At 48.0% G+C, this 14,495-nt stretch overlaps 1 protein-coding gene across 1 annotated transcript in view; it reads right to left on the reverse strand.

Moving 5' to 3' along the window:
* LOC129704630 (6-phosphofructo-2-kinase/fructose-2,6-bisphosphatase 4-like) overlaps nt 1-14,495 on the reverse strand; it is a 56,099-nt gene that overhangs the window by 40,240 nt on the left and 1,364 nt on the right. Inside the window, 1 exon segment of the mRNA XM_055647885.1 lies at nt 12,002-12,141. The gene's annotated coding sequence lies outside the window, so the exon portion shown is untranslated.

Genomic DNA, 14,495 nt, shown 5'->3' on the forward strand with positions numbered 1-14,495 from the left:
GCTAGATCGCATGGAATTCAAGCAGAGATAGCTGAATGGATAGTAAATTGGCTCAATGGAAGAAAGCAGAGGGTGATTGTGGAAGGTTGCTTCTCGGACTGGAGGCCTGTGACTAGTGGTGTGCCTCAGGGTTCGGTGTTGGGCCCGTTACTGTTTGTCATCTACGTAAATGATGTAGTTGAGAACATACAGGGCAAGATTAGCAAGTTTGCTGATGATACAAAAGTTAGTGGTTTTGCAGATAGTGAAGATGGTTGTGAAAGATTGCAGCAGGATCTGGATCGATTGGCCAGGTGGGCGGAGGAATGGTTGATGGAATTTAATACAGAAAAGCGTGAGGTGTTGCATCTAGGGACGTCGAACAAGGGCAGGACCTACACAGTAAATGGTAGACTTCTCGGTATGTTGTGGAGCAGAGGGATCTTGGAGTACACGTGCATGGTTTCCTTGAAGGTCGAGTTGAAGGTAGATAAGGTAGCCAAAAAGGCTTTTGGCACTTTGGCCTTCATCAGTCAGAGTATTGAGTATAGAAGTTGGGAGGTCATGTTGCAGTTGTATAAGACGTTGGTGAGACTGCATTTAGAATATTGTGATCAATTCTGGGCACCGTGTTACAGGAAAGATATTGTCAAACTTGAAAGGGTTCAGAAAAGATTTACAAGGATGTTGCCAGGACTAGAGGGTGTGAGCTATAGGGAGAGGTCATGTAGGCTGGGTCTCTATTCCATGGAGCACAGGAGGATGAGGGGAGGCTTTATAGAGGTATACACAATCATGAAAGGAATAGATCTAGTAGATGTACGGCGTCTTTTGCCCAGAGTAGGGGAATCAAGGACCAGAGGACAGAGGTTCAAGGTGAAGGGGGAAAGATTTAATAGGAATCTGAGGGGTAACTTTTTCACACAAAGGGTGGTGGGTGTATGGAACAAGCTGCCAGAGGAGGTAGTTGAGGCTGGGACTATCCCATCGTTTAAGAAATAGTTAGACAGGACAGGTTTGGAGGGATATGGACCAAGCGTAGGCAAGTGGACTAGTGTAGCTGGGACATTGTTGGCCGGTGTGGGCGAATTGGGCCGAAGGGCCTGTTTTCACACTGTATCACTCTATGACTCTAAGTCTAGTACATCTCCCTGAATGGGATGGAAATTGAAAAAGCTGACTTACTTCCCAATGATAATTTACCATCCATGCACTGACCTTTGCAGTTGTAAACAGTCTGTGGATTATTTAACCATCAACGTTAAGCCCCATTAAATTTATAATCCAATTAAACTGGATTTAAAATGAGATGGCAGATGGAAAGCTGATTGAACCCATGGTTAACCATTCGTCTCCAGTCGAACTTCAGAAAGCACACCCATTGAAAGAGAGATCCTCACACACACACACACACACACACACACACACCAAGGCAGACATCACCCGCTGACCAGTCAGTATGGCTGTGGTTCCACCTCGCCCCGCATGGAACTGATGCAAGATTCCACGTCACCCCGCCTGTCCTCTACAACCATGAAGAGAGCTTTAAGGTACGGCTTAATGCAGAGATAATGTACCTCCCACTTTACTTTAGAGGGTTTTCAATCTGAGGGAAGCCATAACGTAGATAATGTGATCCACCCCGGCCCACCAATATCATTCTGGGGAGTGGGGCAACTGTGTGAAATTAGCAGCACCTCCGGGCCCTTCCTCCTTGGAATATTACAGTTAAAATGACAACCATGGAGTAAGCTCATGAACTCTGAGAGCATTTACAACACAGCTGCCCATCCCGTTTATCACGTGGCAAGCTCCACTGAATGTCTTGGGCATGACCTGGCAGATAAGGAGAGGAAACGTTCCCAAGTGGTGGAGGCTGGAAGCAGCGTCACCAACTGGACATGCAGGACTAAAGTGAGGAACTAGTTCTTCATCCAAAGAAAGGTGGACCTTTCTCTGCTCTGGAGCACTTTGGAGCTCGGTCACGGACCGCTCCACACTGATCAACGGACTCCTGGATATTGAAAGGGTCTGGTAACACTGAAAGCACTGATGGTAGCTGGACCACGATGTAGGATGGCAGAGCAGACCCAACGGCCTCCCCTGTTCTAACTTCAGCCTGCCCTCCTCCAGTTGGTCTTGCCCGTTGAGAACCTGCTGCCCACCTCGTCACACCTTGCAGCCTTCGGTCTCTCGCCCTGCAGGTCACCGCTCTTCAGCTGCGCAGCACAACGCAGCCCTGCCCTTTCAGACCCGAGTTCTAGAGCCTTATCACCCTCTCTTTACCCTTTACCTGCGCACTGTGGGCAACTTGATTGTCTTTTCTTTGACTGGATAGCACGCGAACAAAAGCATTTCACTGTACCTCAGTACACATTGCAATAATAAACTAACCTAAACTCTCAATGAAAAAAGCCTCATCTCCGCTCTAATCAAACTACTAATTTAATCTGCCTCCTTGATTTTTATCATGCCTGCTCAAGAGAAAGAACTCCCTATTTATCTTACATATCCTCATAATTTTTATACACCTCAAATTTTCCCTCTCACCTTCAACTGTTGCAAAGAAAACAATTCCAACCAGGCTATAACCTTGGCAACATTTAAATTTCCTCTGCACTCTCTCCAGTATAATCATACCTTCTCTGTAATATGGGACCAGAACTGCATGCAATACTCAAGTTGTGTTCCCTCTTAACAATTCCAACATAGATTCTATCTTCTTCTACACTACTTTGGATATGAAAAGACATCCTGCCATATTTTAGCATTCATCTGTCGTGCTCAATTGAAGGTCTGTGCTTGTAATCTCCAAGATCCTGTCACAACAACACAAGAAACCAGGAGTAGGAGGCGGCCACAAGAACCTGTCCCAACATTCAATGTGATCACAACCAATCCATGCTGGCCTCAACTTCTCTCCTGTGCCAATTCTCCATCACTGTCAAATTCTCAATCTTTGAAATATTTATTCAAATCTACACTGGCCTCATGATCCAGCCTCCACAATGCTCAGGAGCAGAGAATTCCAGAGATTGACCACCCTTGGGAGCAGAGAATTCCAGAGATTCCCCACCCTCGGGAGCAGAGAATTCCAGAGATTCACCACCCTCGGGAGCAGAGAATTCCAGAGTATCATCATCCTCAGAGAGAAAACATTTCTACGTATCTCAGTTTTAAATAATTGCCCCTTGTTTTGTAGCTCTGTCCCCTTGTTTGTTGCTCTCCTGCTTCCTACTATTTCTCAGAATCTCTTGATCTATTGTTCAGTACCAGGTTCAGTGGAACCACCTTCTAGTGACAAAATACCACAGTGCAGAATATAGTGTTACAGCTTTATAGCTACAGTAACAGAGAAACTTGTGTAGATAAAATAAGCTGCAGGGCCGCAATTAAGTAGGTTGGGAGATCAGGATTACACCCTTAGTTGATGAGAGGTTCGTTCACTAGTCTATTAACACCAGGGTTTAAGCCGATATCGTGGACAATGAAGAAGGTTATCTATGATTACAATGGGAACTTAATCAACAGGGCTGGGCCAAGGAATGACAGATGGAGTTTAATTCAAAGAAATGCAGTACTTACTTACTGCAGTACTTACAGTAAATGGTAGGGTCCTGGAAAGTATTGTAGAACAGAAAGATCTATGAGTGCAGAAACATAGTTCCTTGAAAGTCGCGACACAGGTAGAGAGGGCAGTGGAGACGGCAAGCTTGCAACTCTCTCACTGTCGATGACGCCTGTTCAGTTATTTTTCGGCTTGTGTTTACGTCAATGTTACTTCATTAGTTGAGACGAGTTTTGACTAGTTCCGAGCCAGATAATAGTGCCTAGAAGGTGCAAACATCTCTCTCTAAGATGTTGCATTACACTGGGATAGGCAGTGTTGGGCAATCAAAGGTAGGCGGCGCGGTCTCGTCAGCAGCGGCCTCTGCAGCCCGTCTGCGTTTTTATTATTTTTTGTCTATGTTTTTATGTAGTTTTTGTTATTTTTTGTTGGGGTGTGTGTGTGGGGGGGTGGGGGTGGGATGGGAGGGAGGGTGTAACTTTTAATCTCTCCCTGCACGGGAGACCCGACCTTTTCTTTGTCGGGTCTCCGTTGTCGTTGGGGCTGCAACGAGGAGCGGCCTCCAACAGGAAGACCGGGGGCTCTGGTGCCGACGACTCACCTCACCGTCGCGGAGCTGGCCGAGTCCGGAGCGGGTGGAGCGGTGGTGGAGCGCTGCTGTGGCCCGACCTCCGGAGATTCGGAGGCTGCAACTGCGGGTCTGGCGGACGGCGGCACCGGGAGCCCGCGGGTCCCTGGAGGGAGACCGCTTTTCAGGGCTCCCGCAACGGCGACTTCTCCCGCCCGAGTTGCGGGGTCGAAGAGCTCCTGGAGCGGGGCCTTACATCACCGCCCCGCGCGGCTTGGAATGGCCGCGGGACTCTGCGAGCGCCCGCCGGGGGCTCCAACATCAAGAACCCGGTGTGCGACCTTGCACCACCCGACGTGGCTTTAATGGCCGCGGGACAATCGCCATCGCCAGCCGGGGGCTTTGACTTTGACATCGGAGGGGGAGAGTGCAGTGGAGAGATAGGTTTTTTGGCCTTCCATCACAGCGATGTGATGGATGTTTATGTAAATTATGTTGTGTCTTGGGTCTATTTGTTTGTAATGTATGGCTGCAGAAACGTCATTTCGTTTGGACCTCAAGGGGTCCAAATGACAAATAAATTGAATTGAATTGAATTGAAAAAAAAAAAAAGATCTTAATGCTGTGTAATAATGTGATTTGACTTGCATCCTAGAATATTTATGTCTGTTACAAATGTACACCTTGAACCTTAATGTATTTCAGATGTGAGAATTCAAATGGCAGTTATTGAACCAAGCACATACTGTCCATTAATGCTTCTACACAGAGACCTACCCAAACTATAGCTTCTTAAAACTATAAAAATTCTTAAAAATTGCAACCAAGTTGTGGACAAATCACAAATGTATTAATTGCGGCAATTTGCAAAAATGAATAAGTATATTAATTACTGGGTACAACAGTTAAGATTACAGAAAGACTTCCTTATTTGTTAAAATGCCATTTAATCGTGTTGGTGTTCATTAATAAACATTTCCTCTCTACATTGTTGCATTATAGTGCACTGTGCCTGTCTGGGACATGATTGGTCGGGTGTTCAGGGTCTGATGTCTAGTGTCCAGGACATCACTGGACTCACCAGGGACTAACTCTACTGAACATTTTTCCTTCCATTATTTATTATGTAAAATAATATGTGTGTTATGATTGTGTTTATAGTTTGTTTGGTTGTTTGGTTGTTTGTCTTTTGCACAAAAGTCCGCGAGCATTGCCACTTTCATTTCACTGCACATCTCGTATGTGTATGTGACAAATAAACTTGACTTGACTTGACTTGACTTGATGAGAGGGAAGTTGGAAACTGTGGGATCATCCAGGATGGAGACCATGGGAAGTGGGAACGGCTCAGATATCCAGCTCGTTGTACAAAGGCCGAATAGCATGGAATCTGCAGTTTCCACAATGTCGCAACTTAAGTAGGCTCTGACTTAGGCAACATTAATAACATCATATGATTATGATTCACATGTTTAAAATCACATTAGTTATCGAAGCAGAATTAGGCCATTTGACCCATCATGTCTACTCCGCCATTCAATCATAGCTGATTTATCTTTCCCTCTCAACCCCATTCTCCTGCCTTCTTCCCATAACCCTCGACACCCTTACTAATCAAATATCTGTCAATCTCTGCCTTAAAAATATACAATGACTTGGCCTCCACAGCCGTCTGTGGCAATGATTTCAACAGACTCACCACCCACTGACAAAATCATTTCCTCTTCATTTCCTTTCTAAAGGTACATCCTCTTATTCTGAGACTTTCCCCTCTGGCCCTAGACTCTCCATCTTGTGGAAACATCCTCTCCGCATTCACTCAATCCAGGCCCTTCACTATTTGGTAAGTTTCAATGAGGTCCCCCTCATCCTTCTAAAATCCAGTGAGTACAGGTCCAGTGCCATCAAACGCTCATAATATATTAACCCAACCATCCCCAGGATCATTCTCGTAAACGTTCTCTGAACCATCTCCAGTGTCAGCACATTCTGCCTCAGACATGGGGACCAAAACTGCTCACAATACTCCAAACACGGTCCGAACAGTGCCTTATAAAGCCTCAGCATTACATCCCTGTTTTTATATTCTAGTCCTCTTGAAATAAATACTAACATTGCATTTGCCTTCCTTACGACCGATTCAACTTGCAAATGAACCTTTTGGGAATCCTGCACCAACACTCCCAAGTCCCTTTGCACCTCCGATTTCGGAATCCTCTCTGCATTCATTGTCAGTGAAAATTCTGCCTTTAATTTAATGAATGCGTAACCCTGCATTTTATGCATAATCCTGGACAACATTTACCGATAAGTGAGTTTGGTATTACGAAAAAGGCAAGGAATCATGGTATTTGTCAAAGGCCGAATGCTATAAATAAAAATCGAACGAAGAGCTGTAGATTCAGTGAGTATAATTTGGGTCCAATTTTTTCAGTGGGAGACAGGGGAAGAGACCGGGGGGTGGGGGGGGGCGCTCCGACACCGAGATCCTGCTGAATATGGGCGGCCGCCGGCCCTGCTCGAAGACGGGCGACTCGGAGCCGCTGCTGGAGTCCTCCTGGTCGGAGAGTCTGCGCACGGGCTCCTCCAGTACAGCCAGCAGATGTAGATAATAATGCTCAAGACATGGCTTCATTGGACTTTGCCTGGGAGATGGGGCCAGGCAACTGTGGAAGTGTCAGCGAGGGAGCGTGTGGGGGAGAGTGATCATATTTCTGACAATGGTAGGACAGGAGTGAGGAAAATACTAAGGGACAGCATTCATTTACACACGGGATTGATTAGGAATAGTCAGCAAGGCTCTGTTTGTAGGGAGATACCGCCTTACTAACCTCCCTGGGCAAGCTGGCAAATTGGATACAAAATTGGCTTACTGATAGGAGGCAGTGGGTGGTAGTGGAGGTTGCATGTCTGACTGGATGCCTGTGACCAATGATGTACCTATATTTACAATGCTGGGCCCTTGCTGTATGATTAGTAAGTTTGTAAATTACACAAAAATGTGTGTGCTGTAGGTAGGGAGGCTACAGCATGATATTTGTCAGCTGAAGGTTGAGAGAAGTGTGGCAGAGATAACTTTTATCCTGACGGGCGCAGAGTGATGCAGCTTGGAAGGTCAAAGAAGGGTGGGACATCAAGAGTGAACAGCACGCCCCTAGGGAGTGATGATCAGAGGGACCTTGTGATACACCCACAGATCCCCGAAGCTTGCAGCACAGGGACAATAGGTGGCGAAGAAGCCGTGGGATAGAATCTAACTGCAGGGATGTCATGTTTCAACTTTATAAAACATTGGATAAACCACACCTGAAACACTGTGTGCAGTTCTGGTTACTATAGGACAGGCACGCTAGAACTGGAGAGTGTGCAAAAGCCTAGGAGCAGATTGCCAGCCTCACATGACTCTGTGTTGCTGCGTATACCATATCTGATAAGATTACATGGTGTTGTCCAGGTTGAGATAAACAACAGCTGGATTATGGGAGGCAGGAAGTCATGTTGCAACTGTAGAAAGCTTTGGTTAGGCCACATTTGGAGAATTGTGTGCATTTCTGGTTGCTCTGTTACAGGAAGGATGTGGAAGCTTTGGAGGGGATGCAGAGGAGATTTACCAGAATGCTGCCTGGATTAACTAAAAGTTAAGTAACTAAAAGTATTAGCTAAAAGAAGAGTTTGGACAAACTTGGCTAGTTTTCTCCCGAGCGTCGGAAGCTGGGGGGGGGGGGGACCAAGTAAAAGTACATAAAATTATAAATAGAGTAGATGGTCAGAATCTTTTTCCAGGATGTAAATGTCAAATACTAGAGGGCATAGCTTTACGGTCAGAGGGGAAATATTGAAAGGCCACGTGTGATGCAAGTTTATTTTTAACGTATAGAGAATGGTGGATGTCTGGCAGGAGAAGTGGTGGAAGCAGAGACGGCAGCAAAATTTAAGAGGCTTTGAGGCAGACACATGCATAGGCAGGGATTGGGGAGTTACAGACAATGTATAGGCCGATGGGAGTAGTTTAATTTGTCATCAAAGTCAGCACTGACATGGTCTATGATCAAAGTGAAAGGAAAATACATTCCGGATTCCAACGTCTGGGAGAAATAGTTCTTTCTCAGATCCCTTCTGAACCTCTTAACCCTTGCACCAGGCAGTTGCCCTCTAATTTTGGACACCACTGCTCTGGGGAATAGATTTCCACTATCAATCCCCCACATCATTCTGTACACCTCTATCAGGTCCCCCTTGGTCTCCACCCCCAGAGAAACCAATCCAGACTCCCCAGTCTGCTCTAGTAACTGAAGTACACTCAAAAGAAACATAATTTGATGCTCCCCTGCAGCCTGTGCACGGCAATCACCTCCTATCTATAATGCGGTCACCACAAATGCTCTCGCACTCCAGTTGTGGCATAATAATGTTTTAAAAAATTGCACCATAACCTCCTGCTTTTATTGGCTAAGGAAGACAAGTAATACAAATGTGTTCTTTTCCTGCCTATCAACGTGCTGGCACATATCTTTGAAACAAAGTCCTACTAATCCTCAATCCTCCTTTGGCCCCCAACATCTGTGCCTCTGTGAACCCCATATTAGCGTTTCCAAAGTGTCCTCACATGTATCAGCATTAACCCATCTGCCACTGTTCTGTTGCCCCTTCTAATCTCAGTACGGCCCCTCCCACAGTATCACATTGAGGGTCAGTTAAAGTGTTCAACTGCTGCTCACTCCTTCTCTCCTGGGCTCAACTCCACTGGGTCCTAGTGCCCGTCTGCCCAGCCTTGCTAACCTCAGTGGCTGTTCCACTGACTCTTCCCTATCCCCCTCCCACCATGTCACCCCCACTCTTCCCCACCCACATTACAGCCCTCTCACCCCCCCACCCCCTGACCACCCACCACCCCTCCAACACCCACAGCCCCTCCCCTACACATCCCCCCGTCCCCAGTCCACCCACCTGCCTTTCTCTGGCCCCACTCCCATCCTTGCCGGATGTTCACCATCTCCCCCGACCTCCCCCTCTCCCACACCGAACGGTCTGTCCTCAGCAGAGGTCTTACCTTTGTCCCCCCTCCGTCCCCATCTCAATAAGTTCCGTGCCCACCATGACTAGGAGCGCTTCTACCGTCGCCTCCACCTCACAGCGCACTTCCATGGGAAGGAGTCCTCGCCCCCCAATGATGACCCTTTTTCCCGTCTCCAACGCACCCCCTCCTCGTGGAACCCCCCTCGTAACGTCCCGGCTCTGGAACTCTTTATCCAGAACTGCCGCCGCGACGTCAACCGCCTCAACTTCTCCACTCCCCTGTCTCACTCCAATCTCTCCCCCCCTGAACGCACTGCCATTGAATCACTCCGCAAAAACCCAGATTGGGTTATCAAACCAGCCGACAAGGGAGGTGCCGTGGTAGTCTGGCGCATCGATCTCTACAAAGCTGAGGCCACGCGCCAACTCTCGGACACCTCCTCCTACTTACCCTTGGACCATGACCCCACTGACGAGCACCAGGCCACCATATCTAGCACCATCACCGACTTCATCAATTCCCACGCCCTGCCCGACCAAGCTTCCAACCTCATCGTTCCCCAGCCCCGCACGGCCCGTTTTTACCTTCTCCCCAAAATCCACAAACCCGGCTCTCCCGGCAGACTCATTGTCTCTGCCTGTTCGTGCCCCACCGAACTCATCTCCACATACCTTGACTCCATACTATCCCTCTTGGTCAAATCCCTTCCCACCTATGTTCTAGACACCTCAGACACTCTCCGCCGCCTCCACGAATTCCACTCTCTAGGCCCTCACCCCCTCATCTTCACCATGGATGTCCAGTCACTCTACACCTCCATCCCCCACCAGGATGGCCTCAAAGCCCTCCGGTTCTTCCTCGACCAGAGGAGCAACCTATACCCAGCCACTGACACCCTCCTCCGCCTAGTGGAGTTGGTCCTCATCCCCAACAACTTTACATTTGACTCCTCCCATTTCCTCCAAACACAAGGCGTAGCTATGGGCACACAATCCTTGTTCAATACGTACCAGGGCCCCATCCCCGACCTCTACCTCCGTTACATTGACGACTGCTTTGGGGCCACCTCCTGCACCCACACACAACTGACTGACTTCATCCACTTCACCACCAACTTCCATCCGGCACTCCAATACACCTGGACCATTTCCGACACTTCCCTACCATTCCTTGACCTCACCATCTCCATCGCAGGAGACAGGCTTCTGACCGACATACACTACAAACCAACTGACTCACATGGCTATCTGGACTACACGTCTTCCCACCCTGCCCCCTGTAAAGACTCCATCCCCTACTCCCAATTCCTCCGCCTACGCCGCATCTGTTCCCAGGATGAGACGTTCCATACCAGGGCATCGGAAATGTCCTCGTTCTTCAGGGAACGGGGATTCCCCTCCGCCACCATAGATGAGGCTCGCACCAGGGTCTCATCAATACTCCGCAACACTGCTCTCTCTCCCCATCCCCGCACTCGCAACAAGGGCAGAGTCCCCCTAGTCCTCACCTTTCACCCCACCAGCCGACAAATACAACACATAATCCTCCGCCATTTCCGCCACCTCCAACGTGACTCCACCACTCGCCACATCTTCCCATCTCCCCCTATGTCTGCCTTCTGCAAAGACCGCTCCCTCCGCAACTCCCTTGTCAATTCTTCCCTTGCCTCCCGTACCACCCCCTCCCCGGGCACTTTCCGTTGCAACTGCAAGAAATGCAACACCTGTCCCTTCACCTCCCCCCTCGACTCCATTCAAGGACCCAAGCAGTCTTTCCAGGTGCGACAAAGGTTCACCTGTATCTCCTCCAACCTCATCTACTGCATCCGCTGCTCTAGATGTCAGCTGATTTACATCGGGGAGACTAAGCGGAGGTTGGGCGATCGTTTCGCCGAACACCTCCACTCAGTCCGCGATAACCTACCTGAACTCCCGGTGGCTCAGCACTTCAACTCCCCCTCCCATTCCAAATCCGACCTCTCTGTCCTGGGTCTCCTCCATTGCCAGAGTGAGCAACACCGGAAATTGGAGGAACAGCACCTCATATTCCGCCTGGGTTGCTTGCATCCGGATGGCATGAACGTTGAATTCTCCCAATTTTGCTAGCCCTTGCTGTCTCTTCCCCTTCCTTAACCCTCGAGCTGTCTCCTCCCATCCCCCCGCCCTCGGGCTCCTCCTCCTCCCTTTTTCCTTCCTTCTCCCCCCCCCCCCCCATCAGTCTGAAGAAGGGGTTCGGCCCGAAACGTCGCCTATTTCCTTCGCTCCATAGATGCTGCTGTACCCTCTGAGTTTCTCCAGCATTTTGTGTACCTTCGAGGGTCAGTTAAACATGGCTCCAAGTCTCTGGAGTGAACCTTGAACCCATGATGACCAAATGCAGCCACACGAACGGCTGCCTTTGTGGACAAGATAACAACATGATGTAGTTGAAGCGTTTTGGGATGTTTTCTGATGAATAATGAATACCATCCAATGAATACCGTCCTATCTTTGTATGTGTTGCAACTCACCCTGCTGATCAGCAGTAGGGTTCCAAGAGATGCAACTGGTTACTGTCAGTTTACCAACAATAACTCTCTTCAAACAGCTTCCCGAAAACTAAAATTAGCTCAGAACTGATCCCAGTCTAAATCGCAAACAGGGCTTCATGCTGTAAACATTTCCAATGCTGCCCCTGCTCTGTGCTCCAGTTGAGCCTCAAATGAAGCTCAAATGACCAAGCACAAATCTCGTCACAACCTCAATAGACACAGGCTGACTTTTAACTAACTTAATAATACAGCAGAAATCCTCAAAGTCATGTTTATCCAAGGTTCGGGTAGGCAAGGCACCAGCAACGTAACAGATATTAGTCCACGCCTCGTACTTACAGCAAGTCTGGTCTGTCCTCCAGTGAATGAACGCCGCACATTATTGAAACGGGTGCCTCTCAGCAGAGACGACGTTGGATTCCACACGCGATGCCGAACCTCCTTTGGCTGCTCAGAGATTTATATTTAGATGGATGCCTCTGTCAGAATGTGGAGATCATTTACCATCTGATTACAGAACCAGCAAAGTCCACAACCTTTCCCATCTGCCAGGCAATGGTCATGGATTTTTAAATCACAATATAAATGTTATTTATTTCCAGTAAATCGAAGGAATTGATGAAAATTTACAACAGTTTCAAAGGTTAACTATGGTAATAGCAATTGAGATTAATAGTTAATCCAAGCACAATGCCAGCCTCCCTAATCACTCGAGCACAATATTCCATCAGTTCCATTCGATCCACATCCACAAGAACACAGCATAGTTAAGTGTAGGAAGGAACTGCAGATGCTGGTTTAAACCCAAGATAGACACAAACTGCTGGATTAACTCAGTGGGACAGGCAGCATCTCTGGATAGAAGGAATATGAGACATTTTGCGTCGAGTCTGAAGAAGGGTCTCAACCGGAGAAGTCATCCATTCCTTCCATCCAGATATGCTGTCTGTCCCGCTGAGTTACTCCAACATTTTGTGTCTATCTTTAGCATAGTTAAAGCCCAGATACTGTACGATGCTCCTTTACATCACAGAATCACAGCACAAGCAAGGCCAAGATTAATTAAACATGCATTTTGTTTCAGTCTTCACTGCAGACGATATAAGTAACATCCCAGAAACGATTGTCCATTGGGAAGGAAGGGAGGAACGGAGGGAAATGCAAGTCGTAGGGGCAGGGGCATTGAGCCAACTGTCCGCTGACGTCTCACGTCGTGACGCACTTCATACTCGGATGGACAAGTAAGTGGCCAGTGAAAGAAGGGATTCATTAGTTTTACATAATTGCCTAGATTTGGCAAAGGTCCCATTATATTGGGAGATAGCAAATAGAAACATAGAAAATAGGTGCAGGAGTAGGCCATTCGGCCCTTCGAGCCTGCACCACCATTCAATATGATCATGGCTGATCATCCAACTCAGTATCCTGTACCTGCCTTCTCTCCATACCCCCCGATCCCTTTAGCCACAAAGGCCACATCTAACTCCCTCTTAAATATAGCCAATGAACTGGCCTCAACTACAATCTGTGGTATATATAACAAATATAACATCTTTATTCAAATTAAAGGGGAAGTGGAACACGGGAAACAACAGGTCAGTTCGTTAACAAGCATTGTGTGGCCAGCATCAGTATAGTTCAGTGAGCAACATGCCTGGCCAATGATTGGAATTCTTTAAAGTAAAGTGCTGGGGACGAAGTGGAATATGTGGGTGCCCAGCGCCAGGGTCTCCACAGGGCATTTCAGCGGGTGGTGCATCAAAGTGCCACCACCACTCTGTAATGGAACTTTCCTCAGATCTCATATCTCATTATCACCTCAAATCTGTGCCCTCCAGTTCTAGGCTCCTCTGCCCTGAGAAAACAGCTCGATCTATCCTATCTGTGCTGTTCATAATTTTAATAATCTCAGCTTCCCACATTCCAATGAGAATAAGCTCGGTCTATCCAGCCCTCTATTCCATGCAACATCCTGGTGAATCTCTCTCTCTTGCCACCACATCCTCGCTGTAGTGTGGCGACCAGAATTGTTAATCAATCTAACTAACATTTAGCACAATTGCTACATGATATTCCAACACTTATATGCATTGCCTCAACCTATAAAGGTAAGCATTCCAATGGGATCCCACTACTGGCCACATCTTCCCATTTCCACCCCTTTCTGCTTTCCACAGAGGCCATTTCCTCCGTAACTCCCTGGTCAACGTCCCTTCCCACCCAAACAACTCCTTCCCCAGGTACATTCCCCTGCAACCACAGTAGATGCAACACCTGTCCCTTTACCTCCCCCCGCAACTCCATTAAAGGACCTAAACAGTCTTTCCAGGTGAGGCAGAGGTTCACTCGCACCTCCTCCAACCTCATCTACTGTATCCACTGTTCCAGGTGTCGCTACATCGGTAAGACCAAGCGCAGGCTCAGCGATTGTTTCGCTGAACACCTCCACTCAGTCCAAACTGATCTCCCCATGGCCCAGCACTTCAACTCCCCCTCCCATTCCCAATCTGATCTTTCTGTCATGGGCCTCCTCCATTATCAGAGTGAGGCTCAGCACAAATTGGAGGAATAGCACCTCATATTTTGCTTGGGTAGTTTACACCCCAGCGGTATGAACATTGACTTCTCTAGCTTCAGATAGCCCTTGCTTTCTCTCTCCTTCCCCTCCCCCTTCCCAGTTCTCCGACTACTTACTGGCTCCGCCTACATTCTATCTTTGTCCCGCCCACTCCCCTGACATCAGTCTGAAGAAGGGTCTCGACCCAAAACGTCGCCCGTTCCTTCTCTTTATAGATACTGCCTCACCCGCTGAGTTACTCCAGCATTTTGTGTC

Source organism: Leucoraja erinacea, chromosome 16 (genome assembly GCF_028641065.1).
Source record: "Leucoraja erinacea ecotype New England chromosome 16, Leri_hhj_1, whole genome shotgun sequence".
Lineage (NCBI taxonomy): Eukaryota > Metazoa > Chordata > Chondrichthyes > Rajiformes > Rajidae > Leucoraja > Leucoraja erinaceus.